Source organism: Brachycentrus maculatus, unplaced genomic scaffold (genome assembly GCF_059751285.1).
Source record: "Brachycentrus maculatus isolate JH-2025_06_01 unplaced genomic scaffold, ASM5975128v1 h1tg000085l, whole genome shotgun sequence".
Lineage (NCBI taxonomy): Eukaryota > Metazoa > Arthropoda > Insecta > Trichoptera > Brachycentridae > Brachycentrus > Brachycentrus maculatus.
This window is the reverse complement of record NW_028280839.1, coordinates 171,894-190,164: the sequence shown is the minus strand read 5'-3', so window position 1 is coordinate 190,164 and position 18,271 is coordinate 171,894. Positions and strand designations below refer to the sequence as shown.

At 29.5% G+C, this 18,271-nt stretch overlaps 1 protein-coding gene across 3 annotated transcripts in view; it reads right to left on the bottom strand.

Annotated features, from left to right (window-relative positions):
- Positions 1 to 2,240, bottom strand: part of LOC148310905 (xibalbin-1-like) — a 124,112-nt gene extending 121,872 nt beyond the window's left edge. For 2 of the 3 annotated variants that reach the window (XM_088257576.1, XM_088257580.1), the window contains exon 1: positions 1,994 to 2,240. The gene's annotated coding sequence lies outside the window, so the exon portion shown is untranslated. The remainder of the gene's footprint in view (positions 1 to 1,993) is intronic. The other variant, XM_088257579.1, reaches the window with a different exon arrangement.
- Positions 2,241 to 18,271: the final 16,031 nt, after the last annotated feature.

Sequence of the window (18,271 nt, the reverse complement as noted above, 5' to 3'; positions counted from 1 at the left end):
GTGCGTTAATAGTCGCCGTATGAGACAAAAATAAAATACTTTATCTTTTATGGGAATGAAGCCTCTTACAAAGTAATCCGTAGTTTTCTTGCAAACGAATGCCAAAATTGTTCAAATACTTTATTAAAATTTAAGATAATATATGCGTCGGGTTGTGGTCCTGTGGTTAGTGTCACGGACTCTTATGTCAGAGTTTTTTGGTTCAAACCCCCCTCTACCACAATTTGATACCTATTTCTAATAATGGGCCTCTCAGTCTCACATAAGTAGTATGAAATTGAAATATTTGTGTAAATATTAAAAAAAAAAAACAAATATTTATTTTAAAAAAAATAAGTCCTTCAGTTGGATCTTTTAAGGTATTTTTTAATATGCCTAAAATATATATTTTTACAAACCAAAAGCGACATTTTTTTTTTCGGATATCCTTCATCTAATTTTAAAATTGATTTATTTTAGTGGTTATAATCGAACTTTTCTCTAGTTTTACTGTTTTACAAAAAAAAAATATAAATGTGTTCTAGGATCATTTTTATGATGATATTAAAATTGGCAATTCTATTGTGAATTTTTTGTAACTAAGCTACAAAACATCGCAATCTAAATTTAATTTAGTATGTTTGAAAATATTATCTTACACATTTTTAAGGCGCGGCTTTAAAACATCTGGAAGCACCCTGTTGTAATTCAATCACCCTTAAAATGATAATAAAATCAACTATCATAATTATGTCTCAATTTGTTTTAGTAGGCTTGTAATTTAGTCATCAAAATATGTACGTTTATAACATATATTAGCTCCAAGATCTTTTCCCGACGGTGTATCTTTGAGCTATTAAAAAAGCTCTTATTTTCTTATCATTTCAATTTGAATCGAAATAATTTGTTTAAAAATTTATCTTAATAAATAATTGGAATACGTTGGTTTAATTTTTTTTTTTTAAATTCTACAATATGTTGGAAACTGGTTCTAAAGAAAATAAATTCTATTTTTTCTGCGGTATTTCATCATTGTGATGTATCGCGTTTTAGCAAAAAATAATTATTTTTTATTTATTTGTGTGTAATATTTATTTATTTATTTTGTACGAGAAAAAAAATACAGAATTTGAAAAATACATAAATTGAAATTTAAATGGTTTATTTTATTATATTTTGTAAAAATTAAGGTAAGTTCGTTATTAATGTTTATAAAGTGATTTATTTATCTTATACTTACACGTATGTTATGTACATTCTTAATTCAGTTTTTTCTTCTAAATTTATCATGAAAATAAGTTCGAGGTTTGTGATGTCAATATGAAGATTTTTTGTAAAACGTGTTATTTCTACGAGTTTAACTATTCTGTCGTTTTATATATTTTTTTAAATATGTCAGAATTTAATTTACACAACTCCGTATTTTTAAATAGATAATTTGTTTGATTTTAATATATTTTTATTTATTTTTAGTGAGTTTAAATTATCATTGATCAAAAGTATATATTTCTCACTATACGTTTGCGATATGAGTAATATTTCAATAAATTAATTAAAAAAAGCTTTCATATTGTTTTTCAATTTGTATGATTCTTAATTTTATTTGATGACGCATTAGTGAACACATTCTGTAAAATAACATATTTTTTCATTACGTATTACGTATACATAACTATTAATTAATCTTTGAAAAAGGGTAGTTTTATTCTTTACCTAAATTGATTTGTGTAAAGTAAATAATTTTGATACTGGGATTAATTTATTTTATTAAAAAAAATGATACACAAATATAAATATTAATTATATTAAATATAATTATGTGAGTGATTTTTTAAAGTTGAATATTTTCTCTTCTAAAGTTAGTTAAAAATATCTTATTTAATCTAACATATTTATACATGCTGTTGTTTGCTTTTGATAAAATATAAGTAATAATTCCAATAAATACATGGCATATTGAATAATTCATAAATAAAAGTTAAAAAATAAAGTGAAGTAGTTCAAAAACTCTTACCCTCAAGTTGAAGCAGCCTCTCCGGACTTCAAAACTTTTCGTGCTCTATAACCGCGGAAAACCCTTCAAAATTCGCCAAAGCGCGAAATATATTTAAGAAAAAAATGCCCAAAAACTTTCAAATCCAACGCAAAGTAATCGAAAAGAAAATGGACTTTAGTGTTGTTTTAAAGTGCTCTAAAGTGAGGGTAGTTTCAGAGACTTTCTCTCTAGGAGTTGCCGCGGAGGGTGTCGGCGTCCTAATGGCACGAAAGGGGCGGTTTTCAGCCTTTTCATACTTTTCAGAAAGCTGCGCGCGCACGCTCCGCTGCCCACGCAAACTGTTGCATCACAAAGCAAACATTTCAGCACTTAACATATGGAAGGAAAACCATAATTGGTTGACTTGAAATAAGAAAAAAATATCAATTCATAATTTGTCAAGTGGTAACATTGTAAATAAGTGCAATGTCTTAAATTAAATCCCGAGTGGGGCTGATGAAAGCTCTAACCTTTTCATGGCTTATTAAAAACATAAGTGTTTATGAAATAAGATTGAAAACGTTTCTAAGTAAATATGTTGGAATTTCATCTCTACGAATTTGGTTTTTACTTGAAAAATGCTTAAGTTGAAAATAAACGAGATGAAAATTTAATCTTTCAATGTCTACTTGCTTTTCTAGGCCTAAAAATCTTTTTATTTTATTTTTTACTTATTTGATGTGGTAACAATGTTTTTTACAATTATGATTAATTTTCTTAGTATTTATAACAATCTTAATTAAGAACGCAGTACTCTCAAAAAAATATATAGAAATATATATATATATATATATATATATATATATATATATATATATATATATATATATATATATATATATATATATATATATATATATATATATATATATATATATATATATATATATATATATATATATATATATATATATATATAAATATATATATATATATATATATATATAATATATATATATATATATATATATATATATATAAATATATATATATATATATATATATATATATATATATATATATATATATATATATATATTTCTTTTTTTTTTCTTTATAACAACACCTAATGTCGGTTTTTATTATAATATTTAACATGTTGACGGTTTGATATCAATATTTTAATATAACTTTCAACTAACTATCCAATAAATATACAATAAATTATAAATGTACATCAAAAAGTATTTTTACTTGAAAAGGTAAGATACAGGGGGTGACGATAAATCTAATTGATTTTTTATGAACTTTTAGGGAGCCGCAAATTCAGAATTCAAAATTTTTTCAATCCTTTTTTTTGACATGACATAAATTATTCTTAATTTAAAACCTGATTTATTAACTAACCATCATCTCCACAGGGTTAGACAGAGAGGATAGAACGCCACACCAATCTGTATTTGAAATCGATCTTCGCCTCTTTCACGTTCATGCATCCCCTCATGCATACCTTGGTATAATCAAGTATTTGAGTATTTCAAATACTTGATAATGCAAAGTTTTCCTCGGTGTTTCACAGTTACTATCACGGACCACATTCATCTAATAAATTCTTTATTTTATTACTTAATTTGCAAAGTGTAATTAAAAGTTGACTGGTATTGGATAATCACTCGTATTTTAATATTATTTTTTATGAGAAATATACTTGGTAATTGGCCATTACTTCGAAGATGTCTTTTTTATATTTTTTCCGTGATATTGCAATTTCTCGCAGAACCTCATTATAAAAAACGTTGAATATAAATGAACTTTTCCACTCAACAAAACTATAACTCTTCTCATTACTGAGTGGGATAATAATATGTTTTTCTTGTAAGCTTTTTTAATTATCAAAGAGAATAAATATTTACTCGTTTTCTCGTTGAAACAAGCGATAATTTAAGCCATACTGAGCTTCGTAACTAGAACTCGTATAAAAATTATATTTGCAAATAATAATAATAATAATAAAACCCTTATCCGCACCCCAGTGGTGCATAGGGCACTGGGTCATATAAACGCAGTGTTATCTTGATGGTTGACACATGAAGGAAAGGTGATCAGCCCTCCGCTTCAGGTACCAGTCCAGAGTAATATTGAATAAATATGACAGTGAAAAAATCACTTATATTTATTTTACCCCCCTTGGGAATCGAACCCAGGACCTCCAGAACGGTAGCCGAGATTTAACCATAAAAATATCATTTACGTAGCGTATTTGCAAATACGCTACGTAAATGATAAATTATGAATGAAAACTTAAATGAATATCTTACAATACGATTCCTTAACATACGCGAGATAGTATTAAAATACTCAAAAGCGTATTGTTAAATATACATTAAACTCTACAACATGACATACATAGGTACCCCTTTAGGGAATTTTATAAGGGAATCATGTTTTTAATTGTCTTTTTATATTTTAACTAGCGGATATAACTGAAATAATTAAAGTTTTGATTATTGAAAGCATCAACTTTGTGGATCATATTGATATATTATTTCGAGAAATAAAAATACTTTGTATTTTGATACACTCACATTTTTATTAACCAACTAGTTTCGGCAACAACCTGTTGCCCTCTTCAGGGTCATATATTAAACCCCGAAGAGGGCAACAGGTTGTTGCCGAAACTAGTTGGTTAATAAAAATGTGAGTGGATCAAAACACAAAGTATTTTTATTTCTCGAAATAATATGAAATAATTAATTATTGAACTTCTTGTACAATTAAAAAACACTTCCGTATAACGTCCTCTCCGATAACATGGTACCTATCTCAGCGTTATAAGTACATATTGAAAGTACAGGTAACTTTTTTTTCAAAATGTAGTGGATTGACTGATATTGTTATTAAAAACCTTTTTTATGTTCTTAAATAGAAAATAAAGTTTAACCTGTAAAAATAAAACCACTAAAGACGATCAATAAAATCAACGTCGCCAATAAAATAAAACGTTTACATCAATATAAACATTAAATATAAAACAACAACATATTATACCGGAATAGCGCAACATAGGAAATGAGATTGTTAACCGACCAGTTATTACAAAACACGATAGTAATAATATTTTTTTATGTATAGCTCCCACATAATTTCAGTTGTTGAATTTTCAGGAAACTTTTCATGTCAGTTAGCGTCGTTCATTTCCTATACAACGTCCGAGAGTTAACGGTTAAACGTAACATATCCTTACATTCATGTTATATGTGTAATACACGACCGATTGCAAATACAAACTTACTTGTGTATTCACAGCGGAGCTCAGTATTGAAAATTATTTACTATATTTTCATAAATACTTTGTACATTGGACGCCGACCGTAATCCAGTTTATAAACTCTACTTCATTCATTTGACTTACGTAGTGTAATAAGTAATATTCTCAATATCATCAATATTTAAAGCATTTACTTTGTGGTTAGTCATTTTTATTTATTATTTTTTTTACAATTTTTAAAAAATAATATTACTATTTAACCACTCACTGTTATATACTAATATTGTGTTACACAGTGAGTGGTTACATACTAATATTATTAACATTTTTGTAAAAACATTATTAAGAATAAATAATAAATAAAAAAATTACAACATTTTAAGTGTGCCCAATTATTTGTTCACAAACGTGAATTATCTTCAAATTGGAGTTATTTTTAATTATTTTTTAACATTTCAACAAAGATGAAGGAGAATATGGAAGGTTTATGGGGCTTACGAGCGTCATATGCTGTTTTAAGTGATCTCTTTACACACATGTAACATTCACCAATTCTACTCATGAATTACAACCACACATGAAAGAGTTTCTGCTCAATAAAAAGCTTCTTTCATCTCACCATAGATATCTCTGGTGAAATTCTAGTAATTCAAGCACTGTGTTTCGAATTTGAACAATATAAAAAGAAGTTCCAAGAATTTTAGTAGCGTGGTTGTCAATCATGGGTAGATTTGGTGAATGTTACAAGTGTAAAGTGAACATTTCAACCAGCCGTAAACCCCGTAAATGGCCAGACCTCCGTATTCATCTTCATCTTTGTTGAGATGTCAAAAAATAATAACCTCCTAAGTTATTCACCGATTTCTTGGATTTCGACGTAAGGTTGATTAATCTAAAAAAAATATTTCCTTTACTGAATTCACCAAACGGATTTCGATCACTGCTTATACATGCACTGGTGAAAAAAAAGAGTATGAATGATGTCTTATTTTTCTCAAAAAAAAAAAAAATTTACGTGAGTTTGCATACAAGCTGTGAATGACGTATACACAAGCGGAAAAATAACTCTCGTAAGGAATTCTACAGAACAGACGCAGCGTGAAACTGCGGTTTCCTAATTGAAAACACAGATGGCGTCAGAATGCGAACCGTTATGTCCATTTGAGGTAGGGCTACCACTTCAAAAAGGGTAAAGATGTACACACACACACACACACACACATATATATATATATATATATATATATATATATATATATATATATATATATATATATATATATATATATATATATATATATATATATATATATATATATATATATATATATATATATATATATATATATTTATATATATGCGTGTTAAATTAAAAAATATAATTACAACATTTTGAGTGTGTCCAAATACTTGTTCACAAAATCTGGATTATCTCCAATTACAGTAATTACTCTTATATTATTTGAGTAGTGTGTTTGTCAATAATGGGTAGAATTGGTGAATGTTACATGTGTGTAAAGTGATCACTTAAACCAGCCTATTTCGGTCGTCAGCTCCGTAAATTCCCAGACTTCCATATTCTTCTTCATCTTTGATGAGATGAAAAAAAAATATGTTAAAAATATATTTATCATGAAATTAACCACAGCTTTCCCGGTTCGTACGTATATGATATACTGATTTTATTTATTTTTTTGACTGTTGTTTTACCTTACCAGGACATTATCAAAGTGTTATATATACACTATTTTATATATCTTTTTAATTTGTTGAATTCATAATAGATCAAGGGATTTCGTCGAAGCAAATTCTAATTCGATAAATTGAAAAATGTCTCTTGGATATTCAAAATACTTGTATTTACAAATTTCGAAATATCAAGTTGTACTGATATTTGACCAACGGCTGATTGGTGAACGCACTTAATTGATCACTTTGTACTGCCAATTACAACATGTAAGCCCCATAAAATTTCCATCATCCATATTCCCTTATCATTAAAATTTGGTTTACATTCACTCTGCTGAATTTATTCGTGGTACATATTCTTGTATTTATTATTTGCAAGGGTTCGTCAATTTGAGAATTTAAGAATTTTCAAACGAAGATTCAAGACAATAAAAGACATTTTTTGCGATAGCCCTAATCCTTCCGTCCTATTTTCAACGCTTAAAACACATTTTTACTATTCGAGCAATTCAACCAAACCCTTCTATTGAACTATTTTGCTACAATAGTTTGTAATGAAAAATTTCCCATTTTTTTGCTTTTTTACATAAAATTTAACAATATTTAATTAAAAGGTAAATTTATAAAAATGTATTTTTTAAACTTTTTAAAATAGAACAACTTTGTTTTAACCACTTTTTTATTGGTACACTTTATCCATCCGGTTTCGACAAGAACCTTGTCATCATCAGAGTTTATGTACTAAATTCTAAAACATTGAAATACTCATAGTTAATTATCCTTCCCTTACCAAAAACTTTTACGCACTCCGTACACCATATGAAAATATGATTTGAAAAAATTTATTTGAAAATGTGATTTTAAAAATATGATTTAAAAATTCCTAAATGTTGTTTTTATTGTGCATTGAGTAGCGAATACGTCAACTGCAAATGGAATTGCTAAAAAACAGTAAAACAAAGTTGTTTTATTTTATTAAGTTAATAAAATGTGCCACAAAGTATCTGCGAAAAACATTCCAGAAATGTATGTTTTATTTATTTGAATGTTTCAGGTGAAATGTTTTTCAAATGTCAAATTTATGATCAAAATAACTCTCGATCTTATTGTATGTATGTACGTCACTGAAAATATTCTACGCAAAGTCTTGAAAAACGTTTTTTGAGATGTTAATTTGTATTTATTATAAGAGATTTTTTTAAATTGCTTATGCAAATTCTCATTTCACTTAAAGTTCTCTTCTCTCTAAAAAAAATATTCAGAATTTATTATTATATTATATTGTTATATCGATACCACCCTTTTATTGAAATAAAAAAAATCATCCCTAAAAAGGTCCTCTGATTAAAATTTCAAATTATCTGCGAAGTTCAAAAATTATATTCTTAGAATTTCTTCATAAATCAAATAAAATCAGTCTGGAGATTGGATTCTGCAATAATGAGATTGGATATCGCGTTACGCGTAAAATTTGAGATTAGAATTTTCGTTCGTTTTATCAATAAGCCTCTTGACATTTGCTCCTGCTCCCCTAAGGCGAGATATTCGATCAAGACGGGTGTCACTTAACACCTCCCATATAATTCTTCAAATTCAATTACAATTTATTTTACGTTCTTATTCAGCGACCGATTTGTTTTCTTGTAATAATTAATGTATTACCTAAAAATCCAATCCTTAGAGATTAAGGGGATATTCGCAAATACTGAATTCATTCCACCGGAGAGGTCACATGTCCTCCTTTCAAGAACGTCATAAATCAAACAACTTGATTTTTCAGGGGAACGTTTTCAAACTTTAAAAATATAATACAATGTTTTAAAAATAAATGCCAAGCCACTAATTGAACTTTTTACTGTGCAACGGATCTTTTTAGGTAAAACCTGAAGGTTTTTTCTCCATTTGAAAAATATTTAGTTAATTTAAAAAAATAATTATACAATACCTTTTCTTCAAAATTCAAAAACAACATTTTCTCCCCTGTAGCGGGTAAATATTAAGTTTATATATGCCTCTTTTGCTGGGATATAGTACATTTTCTGGGCATTCCGAAAACATGCTCAACTGAAAATGGACGATTTTTGATTTATGACGTTCTTAAAAGGAGTGAGCGATGTCTGTTCACGCCCAATTTTTTAATGAATGTATATAGGAGATTTTTGTTTTTTAGAATATGTGTTGAATTTTTTAAATAATTTTTTGAAACTACTAAATCTATCTATCACCATTCGAACATCTATCGCACAACGTTTTTCCCAGTTTTTGCACTTATATTCATTTGACCTCATCCTGGGAATCGAACCCGGGACCTCAAATACGGTAGCCAAGCGTGCTAACCATTACCTTTAAATTTATTTTTAAAACCGTATATGTGTTTTGAAGAAAAACTTATTTGTTCACTGCAAAAACATGATTTAAGAAAAAAATACGTAAAATGTTTTACCTGGATTAAGAGAAAGTCATGTTGCGACTTAACGAATACTTGGCTTTAAGGTCTAGTATTCGATAAATCGCAATTTTCTCTTAACAAATGTAAAATTTGACGTGATTGAATTATTTTTCTTGAAACACCGGTTTTTTATTGAAAAAATAAGGTCATGTCAGGAGTCGAAATAATCGGAGTGTATGTATGGGGAGATTCATGAATGTGAAAGAGGCGAAGATTGTGTACAAAGACAGATCGGTGTAGCGTCTATTCTCTACCCCTTGCCTACCCCTGCGCTGAGCGGCTTGATGGTTAGTTAGTGTTTTTTATTTATTTTATTATTCAGACAATGTATCGATGTACAGTTCATATAAAGGTCAGGGGTCGGTCACCGTCGTTCTCGAGCCGTACGTGACTCTTTTCATAGATATTTGTGACCATCGAACTCCATCTAGTCTCATCAAAAGAACGTGATACACGATCAGATAAAGAAAGTTAAGATCCATTTTAACCCTTTGTAGTCCGTTGTCGCCGTCACGGCGATATAGAAAACATTCTTACAACTCCGATGGCGCCGTCACGGTGACATAGAAAACGTTCTTACAACTCCTATGGCGCCTCAGCGGCGACAAAAGCAATAACTAAAACAATTAATCAACAAAATCAGTGAAACTTATCAAAAAATATATTTTCCAAATTAAAAAAAAAAATATCGGACTTATGTATTCCTCAATTTTTTACATAACACTCAATGGAGGAGCTTGTATTCTGTCAAAAATATAGGGTACAAAGGGGTAACCATTGGCACTCAATTGTTTATATTCACTTCAAGTTATATCGGGTTGTGGTTCCATGGTTAGTGTCGCGGACTCTTAAGTCAGAGTTTCTCGGTTCGAACCCACTCTACCACAATTTGATACCTATTTCTAATAATGGGCCGCTTAGGCTCACAGAAATAGTATGAAATTGAAATATTTGTGTAAGTAATAAAAACACGAATATTTCTTTTTTTTTTTTTAAAAAAAAACAAAGTATGTGAAATATTATGGATGGATATCATCATAGTTGAATAATAAACTATAATAGTAAAAAGTGTAAAAGTCCTCTAGTTCACAACTATGATACTCACCTCATCCACAACGAAGGGTTGATTGGTCCCAAGAGTGAACAATAAATATGGAAGAAGAACACTTCAATATATAGTTCCAAACATTTTTAATTTGTTGCTGGTGGAGGTAAGAGGGCAAACAAAAATATACACCAAAAGCAGAAAAAAAGAATAAAGAATCAATAGTTAATATAGTGAGAGTTTTAATAATAAATAGTTTGTATTTTAAAAAAAAAACTATTGGTCTCTTTTCTGACTTTTTACGAACCCTACCTGTTAATTTATCTTCCTCTAACCCTTATCCGCTCCCCATGCTATATAGGGCACTGTTTCGTACAAAAATAGTGTTATCTTGATCGTTTGTTACGTGAAAGAAAGGTGATCAGCCCTGCGCTTCTGGTACCAGTCTAGGGTAATATTAAATATATACTAAAGTGAAAATAGCTCATATTTATTTTTATACCCCTAAGAATTTAACCCTGGACTTTTAGCACGATAGTCAAATGCGACGACAACGGACCTAACCTAAATATTTTCAATTCTCCTTTAAAAAAAACAAATGAACGTGAATTTAACCCCAGATAAAAGATTTAATAGGTTCCAAACAAAAATACTGAGCAAAATTCATTGAGAGTGATTAAAATCGAAAGAAAATTCAAAGCATCTCCTTTGAAATTGAGCCTTTTTGAAATAAACTCGACCGGATAGAAAAGATGTCTGTTATATTTCACTTTCAAAAGAGGTTTATAATTGGAAAAGTTTTAACCCAGCGACACCTGTTGCCGAGTTTCTTCCGGACGAAGGGGTTAAGCTGAGTACCTGTGTGGGTATTATGTACATTTTTAAACTTTCTGAAGGGTATTGATTTACTCCAAGTTGATGACGTGTTAATTAACCTTTTAACTGCGGCGTAGGTGTAACAAATACTCTGTTGTTTTATTGTTTCGGCATTCACTTTGTGGTAAGACATAATTAAATTTTAAATAAAACATTTGTTTTTCACCACTTGAGTATAACATTGTTACGACGAATTTTGAAAGCTAACGATGCTTCCATCTATCTTATATATTCAAACCCGTAGATGAAAGCATCTGCGGGCGAGTGTTTTAGCCTAGAATTTTCACTCATGAATTACATGAAATTATAGTAAATTTACACATAAAGAGAAAATCCACTCACGAGTAGGCATAGGCTATGAAACTTAAAAAGTTGAAGCCTGAGCAGGGTCATGATAAGCGGTGTTGCAAAAGCCGTAGCTAGATTACAGAGTCACTTGGACGTAAGGTAATTTAAAAAAAAGCATCTGCAACAATATAATACTCAAGTGATCAAAAACAAGCGTTTTATTAATAATTTACAGTCTCTTTAAATATTTTTTTATATAATTTATATTTAAAGCACTAACCAAAGTTACATATTATTTTAATTTATTTTTAATCTACAAAACTACAAAAATATAGGATATCTATTGTAACTGCAGACAGTTCGTAGAATTCCATTTCAACTTGTTCGGTAATACTTATATCCAAAATTAAACAAGGTTATTGATTTTATTCTACTTTCATTCACATAAGACAGTTGTTCGAATGATGAAATAAGGAAAGAATGCTGAGATAAGCATTATCGATAAAATTAAGAAAGGTGTGTTGAAATGGTTTGGACATGTGGAACGTTTGAGTGAGGAAAGAACGGTTAAACAAATTTATGAGGCGAATGTAGTTGGAAAAAGAAGCAGAGGAAGACCGAGGAAAACTTGGCACAATCAGGTATGTCAAAGTCGTAATAATCATCGGGTATGTATGAGAAGATGCATGAATGTAAAAGAGGCGAAGAATGTTTGCAAAGACAGAGTGGTGTGGCGTTCGATTCTCTCTGCCTACCCCTGCGGGGAAGCGGCGTGATAGTTAGTTAGTTAGTTAGTTAATTTACATATATATGAAAATATGTGACACGTTTCGTCTCATTAAGACATTATCAAACACTGACTAAAAATATTTACAAAATGTCCTTATATACTAACAATAATTGCTATTATTAGTCAGTGTTTGATAATGTCTTAATAAGACGAAACGTGTCACATATCATCATATACCGCTCACTCCTTTCAACAACGTCATATAAAAAAACTTTCAGAAGATCGTTTTTAAAGGTTAAAAATATAATCAAATGTATTAAAAATTAATATCAAGCCACTTATTGAACTTTTTTCTATGCAGATCTTTTTAGGTAAAAACTGAATGTTTTTTCTTCATTCCAAAATATATTGTTTATTTAAAAAAATAATTAAACAATACCTTTTCTCCAAAATACAAAAACAACACTTTCTGCCCTGTAGCAGGTAAATATTAAGTTAAAAATATGCCGCTTTTACTGGGATATAGTATATTTTCTGGGGATTCCGAAAACATGCACAACTGAAGATTGACGATTTTTGATATATGACGTTGTTGAAAGGAGTGAGCGATATATGTAAATAAAAGTAGAGTTTAATCCAAAAACCATGTTTTATTTGGGATATATTACCCAACAAGTAAAATATGGGAGACAAGTATGTGAATACATATTCTGTCCAAGCGATTGGGCTATCTCTGATGACTTCCAAGAAACGCATGACACATTACGATCCATCCTCGGAACTCTAACTGTGTATAATATCATTCTTTCTTAGTTTCTTGTTGCCCCATCAACTCATTACCCGATCCATGATTTTAAAAAATATTGATATGTATTCTATGACGCATTCTATGACTATATGACCCTTCTGGGAATCGAATCCAGGACCTCAGCTTTGGTTGTCAAATACGCCACTCTTAACAAAAATACTACTGGAAAAATGGTCTTAAAATCTGACAAATGAAATAAATAAAAAATAAAAAGAAAACCTTGTAAGAAAAACACTATTATACATATTTTAGTTTCATTTTTTGACATCTCATCAAAGATGAAGAAGAATATGGAAGTCTGGGCATTTACGGGGCTGACGACCGTCATTGGCTCGTCTAAGTGATCACTTTACACACGTGTAACATTCACCAATTCTACCCATTATTGACAACCACACTTTTCAAATTCTTGGAAGTTCTATATATATGAACCAATTTAGAAACCTTGTTCTTGAATCACTAGAACTTGACTAGAGACATCTATCTATGAAAAGCTTCTTTACATCTCACCAATATTAAAAATTTAAAAAATAAACTTCTCATTCCAACAAACAAACATTCACCAATTCTACCCATGATTGACAACCACACTACTCATTTTTTTTTAAACTTCTAAATATGTCGATCAAACTTGTAACTCCAACTTGCCAAAATAATGTAAAAAACAACTCCTAATTGGAAATAATCCAGATTTGTGAAAAATTATTTGGACACACTCAAAATGTTGTATTATAAATCACTTATTTTATGTGGAACGAATGAGTGACAAAAGAACGGTAAAATAAATTTATGAGGCGAATGTTAGCGGGAAAAGAAGCACAGGAAGACCGAGAAAAACATGGCACGATCAGGTATGCCAAATACTTGAAAGTGGTCAGGTTAGGAGTCGTAACAATCGGCGGGTATGTATGAGGAGATGCATGAACGTGGAAGAGGCGAAGAATGTTTGCAAGGACAGAGTGGTGCGGCGCTCTATTCTCTCTGCCTACCCCTGCGGGGAAGCGGCGTGATGGTTAGTTAGTTAGTTAGTTTATTTTATCGCAATATGCGCTTAAAAAAGTGTTTATTATTTTATTTTTTAAACTTTCTACATATTCGAAATAAATTTTAAATAATATTGTAATAATATAATTTGAACTTATTCTTTGTTTGGTTTCTACTTTTTCTTCAGTTTGCAATCTTCTCAAAAATGAAATTGCGGTTGGGAGGGTAAAAAAAGTCACTCTTATCTCCTATTTCAAGACCCTTATAAATTATGCGTTTCCTGTTTGTAGTGAGAGAGGGGTTGATAACTTAGATTGATAGTAGCGACACCTCTTGACTTTAATCAAAGTTTTAAATATCTTCTCGGTTCACAATATAAACATGAAACTTTTAAAATCTATGCATAAGGAGGAAAATAATTATATAAGGTTATTTATTCCATGAATACTTATCAGTAAATATTAATTAAAATGAATACTTTATAAAATTAATACAGTGGAACCTCTTATAACAAGCGTAATTCATTCCAGCATCTTACTCATTAAGCAACACACTCGTTAAACGAAACATTTTTTTTATACAAATCAATGTAACTAACTAACTAACTAACTAACCGTCACGCCGCTTCCCCGCAGGGGTAGGCAGAGAGAATAGAGCGCCGCACCACTCTGTCCTTGCAAACATTCTTCGCCTCTTCCACGTTCATGCATCTCCTCATACATACCCGCCGATTGTAACGACTCCTAACCTGACCTCTTTCAAGTATTTGGCATACCTGATCGTGCCATGTTTTTCTCGGTCTTCCTCTGCTTCTTTTCCCACTAACATTCGCTTCATAAATTTGTTTTACCGTTCTTTCGTCACTCATTCGTTCCACATGTCCAAACCATCTCAACACACCTTTCTTAATTTTATCGATAATGCTTATCTCAGCGCTGAGATAAGCCGAGACAAATCAATGTAAAATACGATAATGCGTTCCATCACGAAAGAATACTCAATTTTTTGTACTTTTCATTTAAAAGAGGGGGTTGGAGATGATTCTTATTTTTTTATTTTTTTTTCTTATCAGTGAAAATACAGACAATACGGGGGAGGCTTTTATTTCTTTGCACCGAAGTCGCTTCATTATGATTTCTTACTAAAACGGTTTTTTAAACGGTTTAATTCTAATAATAATTTATTAAATAATATATTGTTTCAAAATTCTTCACCATTGCTTTCCATTTTTCCTTTGTTTTCAAACTCCGTCCCTTGACTAACCCCTTCCCCTTACTCTCTTTATTTATAGAACAATTTTATATTTTATATTTTAGTTACTATACAGACCTGAATGATGGAAGTTTAACTTCTGAAACATGTAGTCTATAATAAAACTCAAGTGGTAAAAAACGAAGTGTTTTCTTTAATCATTAAAACGGTTTCGCATTCCGATTTTGACTTGAATCGAATAATTTTCTCTGCATTTTAGTTTTGATTTTGATCTCTTTGGAGTGGTCCCACTGGACACTTAGCCTAGATGGAACATTTTATTACTTCCGTCCTTATTTTGACGGTCATATGTTTGGTTTTTGGTTACATTTATCTGTAGTTTTTCATTACAACAAACTATGTCAATTCCACACATTATTCTTTGTAAACCATATATTGTCAGTTAAGATGGCAGTGTTAACTCATTATTAGTAATATCCTTCTCCTTCCTGCTAAATCTATTATTTCATATAATACCCTTTTTTTAATCTCTGAATGTTTTTTAATAGTTTTATAACATAAATGTGGAATTATTTAATTGGCTTTTTTTTAAACGTAACCATTTTTTGATAATTTAATGTAATGTCTGTTATTGTTAATGTAACTTTTGTTTATTATATAATTTTTTTGTAGGCTGTACAATTCCCGAATAAATAAATAAAGTAATCAAGTATACAAAAAACAATTCGATGGATCTGAAACCAGAGAACAAACAGCTTAGTTATTTTTAAGAAAAAAAAATTGATGACCACTAATTTTGATATATTTCATCAGGTTCGATAGATTAGTAATCCTGTGGTTAGTGTAGCGGACTCTGGTTAGATTTTAATGATCCGACGCCATTCTGCCACACATCGATCCCTATTTTTAAGCACAAACAGCTGGGAGGTACATGAAAAAAGTTATGAATTGAATCAATTGTGCATATGATAAGAATTTTGTATTTTAAAAGCATTGTTTACTTTGTGGTAGGGTAATATTACACAAAGTAAAAATAGTATTACACAAAGTTAACGACTAATGATAAGGAGAGTGTTATAATAAGAATGACTAGATAAATTCGATAAATAACTTGTGGAGTCCAAAATTTAGTAAATATAATAAGCAAAGTTTATATAACAAATTCGTTATTAAACTGTCTCTTCTAACTAGGGTACTCGAAGTTACATATCCGTACTTGTGCAAGTTAAATAAGGTACGAGCCCATATACACACACACACATGTGTACATACACACATATAATAATAAAATACTAAACCATATATTTATAATTGTTACAATACTTGTTTCTATGAGAAATTATTATAGATAAAAAAATATTACACTGTTTTAAAAAATATATTCATTCATTCAAACCCTTATCCGCACCCCAATGGTGCATAGGGTACTGCATCATATAAACGCAGTGTTATCTCGATCAATTACACATGAAGGAAAGGTGATCAGCCCTCCACTTCAGGTACCAGTCCAGGGTAATATTGGATTAATATTGGCGTGAAAAAATCACTTATATTTATTAAACCCCCCTGGGAATCGAACCCGGGACCTCCAGAACGGTAGGCGAGCATGCTGACCATTACACTACGGAGACGGACAAAATATACATACACATATAACCATATATTTATAATTGTTACAATACTCGTTTCCTTGAGAAATTATTATAGAAAAAAATATTACACTGTTTTAAAAAATATATGGGTATTCTTTAAATATAAAGATACTTTAAAATGTTAAGTTGTTTTTTTTTCGTATAATGAAATTGCTTCAACTTGGGACTAAGGGTCTTTTGTTTTTTTTCTTCTTCATTTCAAGTTGATATACATAATAATATAAATCAATAAATCATCTGTGGGGTGAGTAATCCTCTTTTTTAAATTGAATATATTTAAATAATATTATTTGATGTTTGTATACAAGACATTTAAAAAGAAATGGTCCATATCAATTTGCAAAACGAATCATCCCTTTTCAACTGTTAAATAAGCTTACGCAGAATGGGGGATGGGTGTAGTGAAAACTTGTTAGCAATGAAATTAAGGAAATAATTTCATAATATTAAATATTAATATTTTTTTGATTAATTTGTTTCAAAGGCGTTTTTTGATTTTCAAAAGAATTAAATTTTGTTAATTTTGTTTGATGTCGTATTATTTTTGTTTAGAAAATTATTACGGACCGATAATGATTGTGAATAGAATATTACAGAAATAAATATTCAAATTGTTAACTGAAGTACGTTATAACGCTATTCAAAAGATGGCTTGACGTCATCGAATATAAAGGTTACGCTTTGAAATCCTTATAATATGATATCATGAAAAATAAGACAACCTACTTTATAAAGATTTTATTCAACAGCAAAAAAGTTCTCGAGTTATATTACTGACGTACATTCGTTCGTCTCTTGTAAAAGTCTGAAATATAATGAAAAAAAGGTATGAAAAATTACACAACACGACCTCGATTAATTGGAGAAAAATACATGAATTTCATTTACAATGGAGGCAAGAATCAAACCTGTGACGTGGTCAAAGAGCTACCTGACGACATGTCACATTATACTTATGAAATAAATAATGTAATGTTGATTTTGTTTAATTATTGAAGAAAAATTACAGCACATTCAAAATATTTGAATGTAATAACTCGTGAAATATTATGTTTGTATATATATAAATATATATATAAATATATATATATATATATATATATATATATATATATATATATATATATATATATATATATATATATATATATATATATATATATATATACAGTGGGTGGCCAAATTATTAGGGACACTTGTCCTTTTTTGTAATTTTCAAGTTTAAATGAATTTTATGATCAAATAAATTTGTTCTAATTAAAAAATATTATTTATTTTTGTTGCTTGTATCATAATTATTGTTTTTAAGATGTAGG